Raw genomic sequence first — 14,264 nt, 5'->3', positions numbered from 1 at the left:
AGCAAGAAGGTCAAATATTACAGTGGAGAGATACAAATGTCCATAGAATATCACTTATCCATTTACATATCTGCATTACATAATCAAACGAGTCGCCCATGATGACATTTCACTCCTAGTAACTTCCTCAAACATTTCTAAGACCAGCTACTGTTTGGTTGGATTCTAAAAGCTGGAAAGGGGGTAAAAATAATAAACTGTTATACTCACCTCTCCTTGTCTCTGACCAGACCTAACCCACTGCCACCACTCCCCACCCTGCCTCCAGCCAACTTCTTTTTGTTTTTCTCCTCATTCGGTATCTTCCATTGGGTGATGCCACTGACTCGACTTCCTGCACTTCCATGGGGTGTGATACATGGTAATGATGAATGATGTGACACGTCCCACAGATTACATGGAACTTGGTACTTTGCTCATGTTGGCTTATTTATTAGTTCGGAGAGTCAACTATACTGAGCTTTTACGTAGTGAAGACTTAAATTCAAAGTCAAAACCTTGTTGGATATAGCAATTTTTTTTTCAACTTTATTGATTCCTTTGTTCTATTCTTACTAACTTATAAATGAACTAATATTGAGAAAATAATCAAGCTCTCCGCGTTATGATAATACCGACTAACAGTGCCTGATAGAACCTCATTATTTTATACCTGGAATTAATCCACATGGGTCCAAGTCAGATGACCTGAATTAAGGTGGGGAATAGTAGAAGGATAAATATTAGGAGGACTAATGAAAAGCTAGTATAAGAGTTTGTTTTTTTAGCACTTTCTTTCCAGATTGAATTCACACCAAATTTATTGATTATGAATCAATTCCGCCCGTGAATTGAGTGAATCTGTTCTAATCAAACTTTGAAAGTAAATAAACTAAAAAGAAAGTAGTAGAGTCACAATATTGTATCATCGCCTTATTTAAAGAAGAGATTCATATTCTTTCACATACAGACTTCTCAGCACGTGATGTGAGGTGCACCTGCTTTTTCTCCACTCACTTAATCCATCACTCAACCTCTGTTATAAGCTTTAAAGTGGCATAAATCACCTTCAACACAGCCCACAAACCCCGGCTACACAACACTCTGCCACCAATCATCAAGCTCACGAGGTGACGAGTCCCTGTAATATACTACTGTACCGCCCCCATGTCAGCAGCCGGATCTGTTTGGATCCAGATCCGCGATGGCTTAAGGGGGTCTCCGAACCCGGGGGTCGTGCGGCCACTCAAAACAAAAAGGGGGGTATTTACAGAGGACTGGACGTTTAAAGTTCGTGATGCCACCCACGGTGTGTGGTAAGGTGGAATACCACCGCTGCCATTGGGAACGCCGTTGGGAGCACCCAGTGGTGATGGGATGGCAGCCAGGTGTTTAACCCCTCCGTGGGTTGTTGGGGATGCCACGGGGCTCAGTGATGCTGGCGAAGGGATACCGTCGGGGAGGTAAGGGTCACTGCATACTCATCAGTCCAATAACACTGACATCGACAACTTGTAAACCGAAGTTATGAGCACCGCTGCAGCAGTGAGTGAGCATGCCTGGATCCCATGACCTTTGGTGTTGCTTGTTAGCCTGTGACCTTTTCCTTGGCACCTTTCTACCGATTGGTCCCTGTAGTGTAAAACTAGTCGGGTCCCGCTTACCAGTGTGGCTAACTGGGTGAGCTTGCTCTCAGGGTTCACGCTTGGGATGTTCTGGACTGCGGATTGGGAAAGTCCTATCCCCCAATTTTGGAGCGGGTGGAGAACGAATCATGAAGGCTCCTTTCTCCTCAGGTGAATTACCAGGACGCTTGACGCTACTTCCCGGCCTAGGGTCCACGTACCTTGTCGTGCCCTGGCCCCTGCCCGGAGATGGAAGGCCGCCGGCTGCCCTCCTCGGCAGTTCTGTGCCCCTTGTCACAATCCCCTTCGACCGGGGTTCCAGCTCCTACCAGGCCCAGACCAACGTCTGCCACCTAATAAAAAGGAGCACAGCTCCTGACCTCCTCTGCCTTTCACCTTCAACACAACACTCCCTGTCTCCTGAGACTCCTGACCCTCCCTAACCAACCCCCAAGTGAGCAGCTCTATTCCCTTCAGGTTACCCATTGGTGTGTCTGGCAGGTGTGGTTCAGAGTGTTTCTAGGATTTTGATTAGCTTGATCTTAGCAACACCAAAGGCTAGGGACCCGTAACCAAGGAGGATGCGGATACCATTCAGAAAGGCAGATTGCACAATACCCTGTGACGACCTGATAGACCAGGGCGTCACATTCCCCCTTGGTTAAACGTAGCTCGTCCCCGAGCTACAGGACACTAGAGGTGTATTTTTCATTTTTTTTCATTTTTAACTGCAGAAAAGATAGAAAAAGGTCAACATTTTTATTATCATTTCCATCCCTCACAGAGGAGGCACTTCTCTTAAACGTTACTAGCTAGAAAGAATTCATCTCCCAAAGGTGGGATGCTACCGGTTTCATTGGTAGCGGAGACTCAACCTGCCCCGTTGCAGTCCCTTCCTGCGATAGTCCAGTCACAATTTTCCGGATCCCAATAACCCGCCACCCAAACAAACCTGACCCCTGGAAACATATCCACGGGTCCATGACCAGGTTAAGGTGCGGAATGTTGTGACGACTCTGGTTGTCACAGGAGGTGCAACTATATACAATACACAAGTTCGTATTGGTCAAACCAGTCCTGTGACCGTGGTCCATTTTTACTAACTATAAAAATCAACGGAGTCCATGTACCGGGCATACACACTGTAAAGAAATCTGGTTGTCAATCAGGTAACTTCTTCGTTCATTTGGAATCGGTTAATTAAAGATTTATATCCTAACATTTTCTAAATAAAAAAAAAACTGTGGAAAATAACAACCGAAAACAGCAATAACTAACAGTTCTATGGCATCGTAAAACCACTGGCATTATGAATTTTCAAACTTCTGGGTCCCGTAGCCAGGCCTCCTTGCGGCCACGTACTACTGACGCCGGTAAAAATTCTTCTTCAGGCATCGCGTGCTTGGTCACCTCCAGGGCATACGAGCCCCACTCTCCGCAATGCCAGGTATAGGTGACCATTTCTTCGGGTTGGAGGTTGCGGTCGCGGGTGCCCCCAGGGGAGGTGAAGTGCTGCGTCCTGCCGGGACACAAACACCCCAGCTGTGAGGCCTGCTTCTCAAATGAACCCCCATCCTTGCTTGGGGTCAAATTGATCTACGAGTCCACGGCACTGTGGCCCTCTTACTCATGAAGCAGCACTCCTCACCTGTTCCTTTTCTGCTCTGTTCCAGGTGGCAAGCTACCGACGTCGTCAGTTTTGCGTGGTGATCTCAGCTTGCAGTTGTTATGTCGTTCCCAGTAGGGGGCATCAGCATCCGGCCTCATCTCCCTGACTCGCTCTGGCTTTAGGTGGACTCTTGCGGCCCCAATAGCCGTCTGGATGCCGCGTGGAAGTGGAACCAGTGGTTTTATAGGTTCCACTTCCGCATCTGTAGATGGATAGACCGACTGCTCTGCAGCCGGGGTTGCAGGGTCCGGGTGCTCCGCCTCTGAGCATGGGTCTGGTGATGCGGCCGAGTCTGATTTGGCCAGATTCCGGATGACCACTGTCATGACTGAGATGGTAGTCGAGACCAGGGTTTCTGTATCTGGAGCCTCATATACAAGCACTGAGGGTTCTGCTGCCGGGACGGGAGTAGGCAGCTCGGCGTACGCCGAGGATTGGGTAGGGGATGGTGGAATGCTCGCTGCGAGCGGGGTCGGTCCAGATCCCTCAGCTGCAGTGGCCGGATTAGGGTAATCGACAGGGATTGGGTAATCGCTTACTTTCTCTTGTCGTGGAACTTCCATCTCATGGGCTCGCGCCGCCATCGCCAGGCTCCTCGTCTCTTCCCTCCAGTGGTTCAGTATAAACAGGAACTGCGTCCGCATTCTCCTGCACAGCTGCTCTGTCTCTTCCTCCATCCAAGTCGCAGTCCTGGGAACAGCACGTTCCAGTGACCAGCTCCGCTCAGCCATCTTGCCTCTGCGTCATCCAAGAACGTTACGGCAGAGTCCTGGCGTTCCTGCTTCTCTTCCGCTGTGTTACATTCCAGCATGCCCCCTCGGTTTTCACTCAGCACTCTTTCGCACGTTGTGGCCCTCTGGGAACTTCCGGCCTCATACGCGGGACGAAGGGCGGGGCTTAGGCTTCACGTGCTTTCTCAGGGAAGACAGCGTTTTGGCCCCAAAAGATGGCGGAAAATGGCGGAATTGGTGGGAAGAGGAATTTTGACTTGAGGTTTTTGTCTTCAAGGCGCACGTCACCCAGGTAAGTGGGTCCTGCTCGTATCCTGTTCATGACGCCAGAAGTTTCGAATTGTACCGCCTCCATGTCAGCAGCCGGAACTGCTCAGATCCGAATCTGCGGGGCCTCGAGGGGGTCTCCGGACTTGGGGGTCGTGCGGTCACTCAAAACAAAAAGAAGGGGTATTTACATTACTGCTTGTTTACATAGGAAACTTGAAAATGGCCTCTCTCTGGGCCTATCTGATATGATTCACTTCATCAAGGCTCTGGTCAATGTCTCTATGCAAGTGCTGATGATTATACAAAATATTATGTATTTCTGGCCATGTTTATACTTTACACATGATATTTTTCTCTTTTATATTTAGTAACTTGTTTGTAGTTGCCTATAATTCTTGGTTGACAGCTTTGCTCTGTGTCTACTACTGCTCCAATATCACCAGTTGGGTCACTGCGGCTTAGCTTGGCTGAAGAGGAGCTTCCAGTCTTATCTACTCCACATCCTTCTTGTATCAGGATTTGGTTCAGTTGTCATAAGTTCTCCAATACTTTGGTTTAAGAGCACAGAGTCTGCTGGGAACAGCACAGATCAATGTATGATTTTCCATGTAAAATTTCTTCCGCCTACATTGTACAGAACAATACCTGCTATCCTGGGCTCCTTCGTACCCTTCTGGATTACTTTCATCTCCACCATATTGACTTCATGGTCTTGTAGAAATCACATGGGGAAAATAAAACAGAATAACACTAGATCTAAATTGCAAACCCAGATTAACGCTACCAGAACCATGATGCTGTTTCTCCTCAGTGCTGTAATCAACAATGTAGCGCTCTACTTCTACTTCAGTGTCACACCCAGGGCCTCCGATGTTGATGCAATGATCATCTGGATTGTTTTTATTTCCTTCCTAATATCAGAAGCAATCATCACCATCCAGAGCAGTGTGAAGCTCAGAAAAACTCTTGTAGGGTCGTTCTTTGTAAGAGTGAGAAGGAACCGAGAGGCTGAGACGTAACACGTGGAGGTGATGAAATAATCATGATGAGAAGGAACCGAGAGGCTGAGACGTAGCATTTAGAGATGGTGAAATAATCATCAAGGCTGTAATAAATTTTAAAAGGAAAATTAGATTACAAATTTGTACTAAGTTATAGTTTTCTTTATTAATGTCCTTGACTTTTTGACAGTGAACTAGTCAGCAATGTACAGTCTGAGTTGGGTAATTGTAAAATAGTGAGTTTATGGAGATTTGATTCATAGACTGGATTACATGCATTCATATAATGTATGTATATTTCGCCCATCCCTTTAAGGAGAGTCTGTAAGTTGGAAAATGTTAACCAAGAGTTTGAGATGGTAAAACCAAGGCCATCTGCTAGTTGTTCATCAAAGCCATCTGACATTGTTCATCAAAGTTGTCAACATATTGCTATATTCTGTTTGGAATGTTGGGCTAAGAGCTGAAATAGCTATGAGAACTTCTTACTGTTTCTTTAAGGTCAAAGTTCAGCGAGCTTCAAAGGGTTTATATATATATAAGTTGAAGTAGGTTTTGTTACAAGTCTCTAGTGCGCAAGTACACTTATTTCGCGGGTAAAACGTACCACGTGACATGATGTAATGCTCAACTAAATTAGGATAGTTAGTTTTTGTGTTACCATGTAAAGAGATAAGGGCAATCAGGAGGAGGGGTTTGGGTTATAAAAGAAGCCCACACTTCAAAGGTTGAGGAGAAGGAGGGAGAAGGAGGGAGGAGAAAGACGGACTCATCCGACCAGACCATCTACAGATCATCCCGAGACGGCTTACACACTACAGCGATGTAAGATAAATGAACTGTTATTTTTTCTATCTGTCTATCCATCTATTAACTCAAGCCAAGACAGTTATTTTTCTATAATGACTGTAACCCTCCAATTCTTATCTGAATAAATCCATAATATGTTTTTGATCTATCTTCGCTCCAATCATTTGTATACTGGCTATGCAGTTGTCGCCCTAAACCCATTATTTAACATTTGGCGAGCACCAGCCTGAATGATTGTGAAACACAGCTGTTTTCTGTGCGAGGTGATTTTTTTCACGCTGCCTATTCACAGCGATAAGGACTCTTTTTTCTCTCACGTCATTCCCTGCCCTTTGTCCAAGAAGGGGGGTCTGTGAGTTTGTGAGTAATTTCTGTCCAAGTGCTGCAGGCAAACGACGATACACTGTGTCCACATCAGAACCTAAGAGAGGTTTAACGTGACAAGCTGCAAGGAGGTCGTATGTGTCAAGCCTTGACGGTTGGAGCCATCTCAGGACCATCCATCCAACAGACGGTTGGAGCCATCTCAGGACCATCCATCCAAAAGACGGTTGGAGCCATTCCAGGACCATCCATCCATAAGACGGTTGAAGCCATTCAAGGACAAGCATCACATATTGGTGAGAAATGGATTTTATTCATGATTATTTTAGTAACTGTCATGTAGAGTATTCATTTGATCATACACATAGTGACGCACAGTTATGGTCAAATCTGTACCGGCAATGTGAACTTGAGAATACTAAGTTAGATAAGAAGTTTTTTACTGTGAATCGGTTACAGAAAAAGATACAGAATGTATTGGGTATGGTATACACTTACAACTCCATGGTGGGTGGGGCACAGCCATATGCACACACTATCTGCATGGTGACTGATACACCCATAACAACAGACACACACGTCACAGATGCAGAGACAACAGATTGTCCAAATTGTTCGATATTAGCAGAACATATCGAACATCTGGAGGATCAGTTGGATACAAGAGCAGATTTAATATCAAAACTACGGAAAGATATTAAAAATGTATCTGTTAATACGAGACAGAACAAGACAGATCCTTCCCAGTCACCTGCATCAGGTTTAGGTTCAGACGTACCGGACGGGCTGGATACGGCCGAGGACGGGACTCTGAATGAGGAGGAACTTCGGAAAAAGAAGTTACATGATAAGGCCGCCCGTCTTAACATTAAAATCCATGACCAATTAATGAAAATCATTAAAGACATACCCAAATATGATGATAAAATGGACGCCTTCCATAATGCGGACATTTTTGAGTCACATTCGGATAAATATAATCTAACAAATGAACAGAGAAACAAGATTTTCAGGGTATGGCTTCCCTCCCACATGGCAAAAAGGTTACAAGCAACACCTAGGACTGACGAACACAATGACCTGATCCATGACACAAAGGAAGATAGGCTGAGACAGTTAATTCTCTTTACCACAGGAGAGACTACCCCAACAGTCGAATTGTTAGAAAACCTTAAGACACACATACAGGAGGATCCATTTGTCTTTGTAGTCAAATTTGAACAGGCCTACAGAATGATAATGGAAATCGGATCTGATCAAGAACCGCCTTCCATGATCAAGGCCTTTGTTAAAAAGTTTAAATATTTGGACCCTGCTTCATTCGAAATAGCTTCTAGAATGGAAAGTCTACAAGAGGCCACATCATTTATTGATAGAATACGTAGACGAATGAAGCAAAATCAGGTAAAATCAAAAATAGCCATGATAGAAGGGACCACTGACACATTAGTATCCCAGGAAAAACAGATCAAAAACAACAAAAGACCGGTGTTGAATTCTAAAAACAAGAATTCAGGGGGGGGTAACAGAAAGAGCACAATTCACTGCTTTTTCTGCGGCCTACCCGGACACCTGAAGTGGGAATGCAAGAAATTCCTGAGGGCGGGAGTTGAGGAAAGGCTGGGTAAGGAAAATGGACTGATGCCAAACACATCCAGTGCACCTCCCCCATCTTCAGCACCTCCACCTTTATACACGCCCACTCATACTGACAACAGAAATAACCAATCACCATATACGCCCACTCATACTGACAACAGAAATAACCAATCACCATATGCACCTCTGACCAGACAGATAAGAGAAATGACCATACAGGGATTGCATGGAAGGGGCAAGACACCTGCTGCTCTTCTCCCTTCTCCATCATCCTGACTGGCAAAGCCGGTCCCCAGGCTGCATCCACTGGAATTTGTTACTCGAGTTTCAATGGATAGCTGTGGTCGACCATTTTTAAAGGTAAATCTTGAAGGTCAGGAAGTAACATTTCTCCTTGATACAGGTGCGCAATTGAGTGTCACAAATGTTGATTTACATTTAAAGCCAGATTCCCCTGTATGTACAATTGTTGGTTTCAGTGGTAAAAATGGAACAAAGGTGACATTAGCGCAGGATGTTTCTTTGGAAATACCTGGTTTTTTGAAAACGAAAATGGATATTTGGTGTTGTCAGGATACTGAGAATATAATTGGCACTGATTTTATGGAAAAGCATGGCTGGATTATTGATTTGGGTAACAAAACAGTTTGGAAAGATTCTAACGGTTGTAAGGCGGTAGTTATTGATCCAGATGAATATAGTCATGTCGGGACCATTTGTTTGACTGATGTAGTGTCAGCAGATCATTTGTGGCCTGAAACTGGTGGTGACGAAGTATTGACTGAGTTAGTACAGCGGTTTCCTTCTTTATGGGCTCAGTACAGGAATGAGGTTGGAACAATGAAGGATGTAGTTGTCAAAATTGAAGGCCGAGACCCACCTCCACAGCGTCAGTATAAGTTGCCTCCGGAGTCAGTTGCTCCGATGTCGAAGATTATACAGGAATTGTTGGCTCAAGGTGTGATACGTAAGGCAAATTCTGTTTGTAACAATCCATTGTGGTGTGTTCTGAAAAGCGATGGTAGCTATAGGATGTTAAAAAAAAAACCAAGGAGAAAAATTGTTGGAAAAATACCCTGACTATAAATAAATAAATTGCAAGTGCTTAATAACAGGGTACTTAGTATATACATTTTTGCAAAAAGGTAAGAAGCTGTCTCACCTCGTCACGGTGTACCCATCTGAGACAGTCCCTAACCTACTAAAGTTAAAAACATATTCTGTACCTGACTTGTGTCATGTCCAAAACTTCAATATGAATGGTAAAGTGGTCAGCTGGGTCCCAGATTAAATACACAGCAAAAAGTGAGATGCAGGTAATTGTTCAGCCTCAGTATCAGGAGGGCTGCACCCCCAACTTGCATTAGAGCAAGATAAAAGACAAAAAACACAAAAAACTGAGCTGTAACAAAGGTTCAATAAACATGCAACATTACAAGCATGTGAATTGCAGCCTCAAGACTAGAAAAAAACCAAGGAGAAAAATTGTTGGAAAAATACCCTGACTATAAATAAATAAATTGCAAGTGCTTAATAACAGGGTACTTAGTATATACATTTTTGCAAAAAGGTAAGAAGCTGTCTCACCTCGTCACGGTGTACCCATCTGAGACAGTCCCTAACCTACTAAAGTTAAAAACATATTCTGTACCTGACTTGTGTCATGTCCAAAACTTCAATATGAATGGTAAAGTGGTCAGCTGGGTCCCAGATTAAATACACAGCAAAAAGTGAGATGCAGGTAATTGTTCAGCCTCAGTATCAGGAGGGCTGCACCCCCAACTTGCATTAGAGCAAGATAAAAGACAAAAAACACAAAAAACTGAGCTGTAACAAAGGTTCAATAAACATGCAACATTACAAGCATGTGAATTGCAGCCTCAAGACTAGAAAAAAACCAAGGAGAAAAATTGTTGGAAAAATACCCTGACTATAAATAAATAAATTGCAAGTGCTTAATAACAGGGTACTTAGTATATACATTTTTGCAAAAAGGTAAGAAGCTGTCTCACCTCGTCACGGTGTACCCATCTGAGACAGTCCCTAACCTACTAAAGTTAAAAACATATTCTGTACCTGACTTGTGTCATGTCCAAAACTTCAATATGAATGGTAAAGTGGTCAGCTGGGTCCCAGATTAAATACACAGCAAAAAGTGAGATGCAGGTAATTGTTCAGCCTCAGTATCAGGAGGGCTGCACCCCCAACTTGCATTAGAGCAAGATAAAAGACAAAAAACACAAAAAACTGAGCTGTAACAAAGGTTCAATAAACAGCTTCTTACCTTTTTGCAAAAATGTATATACTAAGTACCCTGTTATTAAGCACTTGCAATTTATTTATTTATAGTCAGGGTATTTTTCCAACAATTTTTCTCCTTGGTTTTTTTCTAGTCTTGAGGCTGCAATTCACATGCTTGTAATGTTGCATGTTTATTGAACCTTTGTTACAGCTCAGTTTTTTGTGTTTTTTGTCTTTTATCTTGCTCTAATGCAAGTTGGGGGTGCAGCCCTCCTGATACTGAGGCTGAACAATTACCTGCATCTCACTTTTTGCTGTGTATTTAATCTGGGACCCAGCTGACCACTTTACCATTCATATTGAAGTTTTGGACATGACACAAGTCAGGTACAGAATATGTTTTTAACTTTAGTAGGTTAGGGACTGTCTCAGATGCACAGCTTCTTACCTTTTTGCAAAAATGTATATACTAAGTACCCTGTTATTAAGCACTTGCAATTTATTTATTTATAGTCAGGGTATTTTTCCAACAATTTTTCTCCTTGGTTTTTTTCTAGTCTTGAGGCTGCAATTCACATGCTTGTAATGTTGCATGTTTATTGAACCTTTGTTACAGCTCAGTTTTTTGTGTTTTTTGTCTTTTATCTTGCTCTAATGCAAGTTGGGGGTGCAGCCCTCCTGATACTGAGGCTGAACAATTACCTGCATCTCACTTTTTGCTGTGTATTTAATCTGGGACCCAGCTGACCACTTTACCATTCATATTGAAGTTTTGGACATGACACAAGTCAGGTACAGAATATGTTTTTAACTTTAGTAGGTTAGGGACTGTCTCAGATGGGTACACCGTGACGAGGTGAGACAGCTTCTTACCTTTTTGCAAAAATGTATATACTAAGTACCCTGTTATTAAGCACTTGCAATTTATTTATTTATAGTCAGGGTATTTTTCCAACAATTTTTCTCCTTGGTTTTTTTCTAGTCTTGAGGCTGCAATTCACATGCTTGTAATGTTGCATGTTTATTGAACCTTTGTTACAGCTCAGTTTTTTGTGTTTTTTGTCTTTTATCTTGCTCTAATGCAAGTTGGGGGTGCAGCCCTCCTGATACTGAGGCTGAACAATTACCTGCATCTCACTTTTTGCTGTGTATTTAATCTGGGACCCAGCTGACCACTTTACCATTCATATTGAAGTTTTGGACATGACACAAGTCAGGTACAGAATATGTTTTTAACTTTAGTAGGTTAGGGACTGTCTCAGATGCACAGCTTCTTACCTTTTTGCAAAAATGTATATACTAAGTACCCTGTTATTAAGCACTTGCAATTTATTTATTTATAGTCAGGGTATTTTTCCAACAATTTTTCTCCTTGGTTTTTTTCTAGTCTTGAGGCTGCAATTCACATGCTTGTAATGTTGCATGTTTATTGAACCTTTGTTACAGCTCAGTTTTTTGTGTTTTTTGTCTTTTATCTTGCTCTAATGCAAGTTGGGGGTGCAGCCCTCCTGATACTGAGGCTGAACAATTACCTGCATCTCACTTTTTGCTGTGTATTTAATCTGGGACCCAGCTGACCACTTTACCATTCATATTGAAGTTTTGGACATGACACAAGTCAGGTACAGAATATGTTTTTAACTTTAGTAGGTTAGGGACTGTCTCAGATGGGTACACCGTGACGAGGTGAGACAGCTTCTTACCTTTTTGCAAAAATGTATATACTAAGTACCCTGTTATTAAGCACTTGCAATTTATTTATTTATAGTCAGGGTATTTTTCCAACAATTTTTCTCCTTGGTTTTTTTCTAGTCTTGAGGCTGCAATTCACATGCTTGTAATGTTGCATGTTTATTGAACCTTTGTTACAGCTCAGTTTTTTGTGTTTTTTGTCTTTTATCTTGCTCTAATGCAAGTTGGGGGTGCAGCCCTCCTGATACTGAGGCTGAACAATTACCTGCATCTCACTTTTTGCTGTGTATTTAATCTGGGACCCAGCTGACCACTTTACCATTCATATTGAAGTTTTGGACATGACACAAGTCAGGTACAGAATATGTTTTTAACTTTAGTAGGTTAGGGACTGTCTCAGATGGGTACACCGTGACGAGGTGAGACAGCTTCTTACCTTTTTGCAAAAATGTATATACTAAGTACCCTGTTATTAAGCACTTGCAATTTATTTATTTATAGTCAGGGTATTTTTCCAACAATTTTTCTCCTTGGTTTTTTTCTAGTCTTGAGGCTGCAATTCACATGCTTGTAATGTTGCATGTTTATTGAACCTTTGTTACAGCTCAGTTTTTTGTGTTTTTTGTCTTTTATCTTGCTCTAATGCAAGTTGGGGGTGCAGCCCTCCTGATACTGAGGCTGAACAATTACCTGCATCTCACTTTTTGCTGTGTATTTAATCTGGGACCCAGCTGACCACTTTACCATTCATATTGAAGTTTTGGACATGACACAAGTCAGGTACAGAATATGTTTTTAACTTTAGTAGGTTAGGGACTGTCTCAGATGGGTACACCGTGACGAGGTGAGACAGCTTCTTACCTTTTTGCAAAAATGTATATACTAAGTACCCTGTTATTAAGCACTTGCAATTTATTTATTTATAGTCAGGGTATTTTTCCAACAATTTTTCTCCTTGGTTTTTTTCTAGTCTTGAGGCTGCAATTCACATGCTTGTAATGTTGCATGTTTATTGAACCTTTGTTACAGCTCAGTTTTTTGTGTTTTTTGTCTTTTATCTTGCTCTAATGCAAGTTGGGGGTGCAGCCCTCCTGATACTGAGGCTGAACAATTACCTGCATCTCACTTTTTGCTGTGTATTTAATCTGGGACCCAGCTGACCACTTTACCATTCATATTGAAGTTTTGGACATGACACAAGTCAGGTACAGAATATGTTTTTAACTTTAGTAGGTTAGGGACTGTCTCAGATGGGTACACCGTGACGAGGTGAGACAGCTTCTTACCTTTTTGCAAAAATGTATATACTAAGTACCCTGTTATTAAGCACTTGCAATTTATTTATTTATAGTCAGGGTATTTTTCCAACAATTTTTCTCCTTGGTTTTTTTCTAGTCTTGAGGCTGCAATTCACATGCTTGTAATGTTGCATGTTTATTGAACCTTTGTTACAGCTCAGTTTTTTGTGTTTTTTAGCTATAGGATGTTGTTGGACTTGAGGATGTTCAATAAGTGTACTCCCAATGTAGCACCGATTGTAGCTGATACACATGACATGATGTCGAGATTGGATGCAAAGGCAAGGTATTTCTCAGTATTGGATATCAGTAATGTTTTTTTCAGTATACCGATTGAGCAAAGTTGCCAATATAAGCTTGCATTCAACCACCTCGATCAGCAATTTGTATGCTGTCGTCTTCCTCAGGGGGCAAGTATGTCGCCAAGCATTTTTCATCAGGCGCTAGCGAACGTTTTGTCGAAATTTTCTCGTCCGGAATGTTTATTGCAATATGTGGACGATATCTTGTTGAGTACGGAGGACAAGGAGATGCACGTGATCTTGCTTGCAGAATTGTTTGAGCTGCTGCATGATGCAGGTTTAAAACTGAATACCAAAAAGGTCAAGCTGATGCAGACTGAGGTCAGGTTTTTAGGAGTTCTGTTAAATCCAGGTACACGGCGACCCCTACAGGACAGAATAGAGGCAATTGCATCTCTTCCAATTCCAACATCACACAAGGCACTAAGACATTTTTTAGGGCTTGTAAATTACTCAAGGGATTTCATTGAAAATTTTGCTGACAAAGCCAGACCTTTGTATGATCTTTTAAAAGGTGACAATGATGATTATTTTGGTCCCTGGAGTGTTGAACAGGAAAAAGCCTTCACACAATTGAAACATGATCTACAACACGCACCTGCGTTAAGTATGGTGGAAAGGAACGCACCTTTTGCGCTTCAAGCACACACTTCAGAGACAAGTGTCTCTGTGGTTTTGCTGCAGCTGCAAGGGGGGAATGGAGAATCTTGGGGTACTTCTCTA

Source organism: Anomaloglossus baeobatrachus, chromosome 7 (assembly GCF_048569485.1).
Source record: "Anomaloglossus baeobatrachus isolate aAnoBae1 chromosome 7, aAnoBae1.hap1, whole genome shotgun sequence".
NCBI classification, from domain to species: domain Eukaryota; kingdom Metazoa; phylum Chordata; class Amphibia; order Anura; family Aromobatidae; genus Anomaloglossus; species Anomaloglossus baeobatrachus.
This window is presented reverse-complemented; position numbering follows the sequence as displayed.